This window comes from Peromyscus californicus, unplaced genomic scaffold, assembly GCF_007827085.1.
Source record: "Peromyscus californicus insignis strain IS unplaced genomic scaffold, ASM782708v3 Scaffold_24__1_contigs__length_46423439, whole genome shotgun sequence".
In the NCBI taxonomy this organism is placed as follows: Eukaryota; Metazoa; Chordata; class Mammalia; order Rodentia; family Cricetidae; genus Peromyscus; species Peromyscus californicus.
In genome coordinates, this window is record NW_026294535.1 from 38,048,979 (window position 1) to 38,053,328 (window position 4,350).

Here is a 4,350-nt window from a genome sequence, read left to right on the forward strand (position 1 = left end):
ACCTACATTACTCCATAGATGGCTAATGGAGAGGCTTGGACAGGAAAGAGGTGTTGATCTCAGCACAGGTCACTAGAGCAGAGAATCTAGACAGTACATGCATGGTGCAGAGCACAGAGGTACTGCCCGTCACTTCCGGGATGAGACTGAGAAGCAGAAAGGAACACATGGGCTTCTGGGGAAGAACCAACTGCAGTGAGACAATTTCCAGTGGGACAATATTGAACCACATGATGCTCGTCACTCTTATTGCTCACTGAACGCTCAGCTCAATAAATAAATACGGCTGATTATTGGCTCAATATGAGAACGTCCATTAAGATGACCACAAAGGAGTAGTGATGCCTGCTTCTAAAAGACAAGAGGGTAGGACCAGAACTGCTTTCCAGGGACAGGTCATTCATGGGTAACATGAACAATAATAAAAATAATAATTTTCAACTCTTTGAAATTTTCTTCCATTTCTCACTTTACATGTATTCCCTCCTTTCTGTCTCCTCTACATCTTTATTCTCTTTTTATATTTTAAAATATTTGATTGACAAGTAAAAGTTATGGCCATATTTAAGGTGCACAGTGTGATTTGATGCACTGTGTTATGATTATTACAGTCAGAATGTGAGACTCATTATGATCCACTGTCAGCATTTGTGTGTGTGTGTGTGTGTGTGTGTTTTGTGATGAAACACTTAAAATCTGCTCTCAGCAAATTTCAAATTGACAATGTGGTATTATTGTCACGTGAAAACAAACAATACTTACACATCCACTTACCACCCACATTCATGCATGGACTCCATACTCAAATGTGGTTCTGGGCTCCTGAGGGCAAGAACTCTGTCTTTTAGACATTGTTTTGATTGCTTTTTTTTTTTTCTTTTGCACTTGGGATGAGACCCAGAGCCTCACACAGGCTGGGCACTCTGTTACTGAGCTACATCCCTGGACCCACAAATACTGTCTTCTTCATTTTGGTGTGCTCAGTCCCCAGAACCCTGCTTAAAACAGTCCATTTATGATTCTTCAAGTACACAGAAGGAAAAAAAAAAAGAGAACAAAACAAACATCATAAGGACTTGAATACAGCATTTAAGTCTGTGCAAAGGACAGCCACAAACAGCTGGATGGGGTGGGGGTTGGAGAGCAGGACCATGTACTTAAAGGTGCTGGCTGAGTCCTGAGGCACCTCAGTTACAGTGACGTATTCTATAAACAAGGTAGTGGAATGCCAGTAGTACATCAGAAAACGGCCCTTGACTGAGAAACCAGATGTCTGGGGGTCTAATAAACTCAGCTTTCTGCAGTTGAGAGAAAAGAGTAGAGGAAGAGAGCCCATAGTGACAGGTCCCTCACCACGAGGCAGGTGGCAAAGCCCTTAGATGTTGAGATAGTCTTCCTGTGACTCTTTTTCGGTCCCCGGAGTCCCTGAACAGGGTCACCTCGGTCATTGCAACTCAAGGGGCTTTGGATGCTTCCTGTGTTTGATGTAAGCTGGAACTACATCAAATAGCCGTGATAAAAAATTCATCTACAGGGTTTCATCTAACCGGGGCTCTTTGTATTTCCGAGGAAGGGCAGAATGAAAAGCAGGCTTCCTCCGCTGTCATTGCAGTTACTTATTCAGACGTTTCCCATTTGCGACATGAATTTTAATCGGAGTCTATCATATGAAACCACACTCAGGTTGGGGACACGTGGTCTGACCAGTGTTTTCTGTTCCGGAAAGGCCTGATTCCAAAGCACTGAAGAAAGAAGGAAACAAAACGTTGGTTGTCACTAAGAGAAACTCAGGCGTGATAGGCCCTGGAAGCTTTGATCATACATTGACGTTTGACGGACTCTTCCCGAGTCCAAGGCAAACAATGGGTTTTGAATGAAAGCGTTAGAAAAGATTGAGTTCGGTCCCGGCGGTAAGATGGCGGCGACCTCGGAGTGCGATGTGGTAACGGCGGGGACCGAACCTGAACTGCTGGAGGACGAAGAAGCCAAGAGGGGCACAGAATCCTTCAAGGAACAACAAGGACTACAGTGAAGCTTATAACTATTACACAAAAGCCATAGATACGTGCCTCCAAAATGCAAGCTATTATGGTAATCGGGCAGCCACATGGATGATGTTTGGACGGTTCCGGGAAGCTCTCGGAGATGCACGGCAGTCGGTGAGACTGGATGACAGTTTTGTCCGGGGACACCTCCGAGAGAAGGAAAATGCCACTTCTCACTTGGGAATGCAAGGGCAGCATGTCGCAGTTTCCAAAGAGCCCTAGAACAGGATCATAAAAATGCCCAGGCACAACAGGAGTTCAAGAACGCCAATGCGGTCGTGGAGTATGAGAAAATAGCAGAAGTGGATTTCGAAAAATGAGATTTCCGGAAGGTTGTTTTCTGCATGGACCCTGCCCTAGAATCCGCCCCTGCCTGTCATTGATACAAAATCCTCAAAGCAGAATGTTTAGCAATGCTGGGTTGATACCCAGAAGCACAGTTTGTGGCCAGTGACATTTTGTGCATGGATTCCACCAAGGCCGATGCTCTGTATGTCCCTGGTCTTGGCCTTTATTATGAAGATTGTATTGAGAAGGCCGTTCTGTTTTTTGTGCAGGCTCTCTGGATGGCTCCTGACCACGAGAAGGCTTGTGCTGCTTGCAGAAATGCCAAGGCCCTGAAAGCCAAGAAAGAAGACGGGTATAACGCAATTTAAGGAAGGAAATTACAAGCTAGCATATGAACTGTACACAGAAGCCTTGAGAATAGTCCCCAACAACATAAAAACAAATGCTGAACTCTGCTGTAATCGGGGTGCGGTTAACTCTAAGCTTAGGAAACTAGATGATGCCATAGATGACTGTACAAATGTGATGAAGCTCCATGACACCTCATAAAAGCCTGTTTGAGAAGAGCTCAGTGTTACATCGACACAGAGCAGTATGAAGAAGCTGGACGGGACCAGGAAAAAGTGTATCAGATGGAGAAAACAAAAGAACACGAACAGCTCCTTAAGAATGCACAGCTGGAACTGAAGGAGAGCAAGAGGAAAGATTACTACAAGATCCTGGGAGTTGACAAGAATGCCTCTGAGGACAAGATCAAGAAAGCTTACCGGAAACGGACCCTGATGCACCATCCAGATCGGCACAGTGGGGCCAGCGCCGAGGTTCAGAAGGAGGAAGAAAAGAAGTTCAAGGAAGTAGGAGAGGCCTTTACCATCTTCTCTGATCCCAAGAAAAGGACTCGTTACAACAGTGGGCAGGACCTGGATGAGGAGGGCATGAACATAGGCGATGTTGATGCAAACAACATCTTCAAGGCATTCTTCGGTGGCCCTGGGGGCTTCAGCTTTGAAGCATCTGGCCCAGGGAATTTCTTCTTTCAGTTTGGATAATGAAGGGCAACTACTCAGAACCCAGAAAATGCAGACTTGCTCAGTTTAACCATGAATGTGGACGGTTCACCTCCTCCATCATGTCCCCGTGTACTTGGAGCAGTTTCATTTTCTCATTTGGGTGCCCCGTGTCTGTATGAGTGGGGTGAAGGAAAGGGAGCCAGCGTTGAGGACTGGGGAGGGGAGAGAAGCCAGGGGTAGACAGGGAGGCAGCTTGTGAGTTTTTGTTGTATTGTTTAACTTTGTGAAAAAAGAAAATTAAGCAGGGCGGTGGTGGCGCACGCCTTTAATCCCAGCACTGGGGAGGCAGAGCCAGGTGGATCTCTGTGAGTTCGAGGCCAGCCTGGGCTACCGAGTGAGTTCCAGGAAAAGGCGCAAAGCTACACAGAGAAACCCTGTTTTGAAAAACCAAAAAAAAAAAAAAAAATTAAAAAAAGAAAAGAAAAGATTGAGTTCAGAAATCATGAAAGTGTGGAGTATTTTGCAAACACCGATGAGTAAGATTTACATAGTCATTGCCCATGGAACTCAGATTTTTTCTAGAAGGCTATAAAAATTCTGTTTCTTTTGCTTTCAGATAGAGGCTGAGAACCAAAGGAAAGCGAGGTGGGCACAGCAATTGTAAGAGCTTTGCTATTGTTTGTCAGTTCCTATGGAGTTGGTGTTATTTCTTAACTATTTGGGAAATTTTATTAGGTAAACTATCTGGGCGTAGATATTTTAAATTATAGTTTAAATTTAAATTTCAAATTATAAATATAATGTCTGTAACACATACAGAACCATACAATACCCTATCTACCAAAAAAAAATGTGGTTTTAGTGGAACTATTTCAATTTCATCTAAGTTGTTGGCCAGTATAACATTAACTGTGATAGCTACTTGTTATTGCTCTAAACTGTAGGGTCTCTAATAATGCTTCATTTTTACTCTTGCTATTGGTGATTTGCATTTTATCTCCTTTTAA

At 44.0% G+C, this 4,350-nt stretch overlaps 1 pseudogene; it reads left to right on the forward strand.

The window, feature by feature from the left end:
- The first annotated feature begins 906 nt into the window (after nucleotides 1-906).
- Nucleotides 907-3,581, forward strand: LOC128120022 (dnaJ homolog subfamily C member 7-like; annotated as a pseudogene).
- The last annotated feature ends 769 nt before the right edge of the window (nucleotides 3,582-4,350 follow it).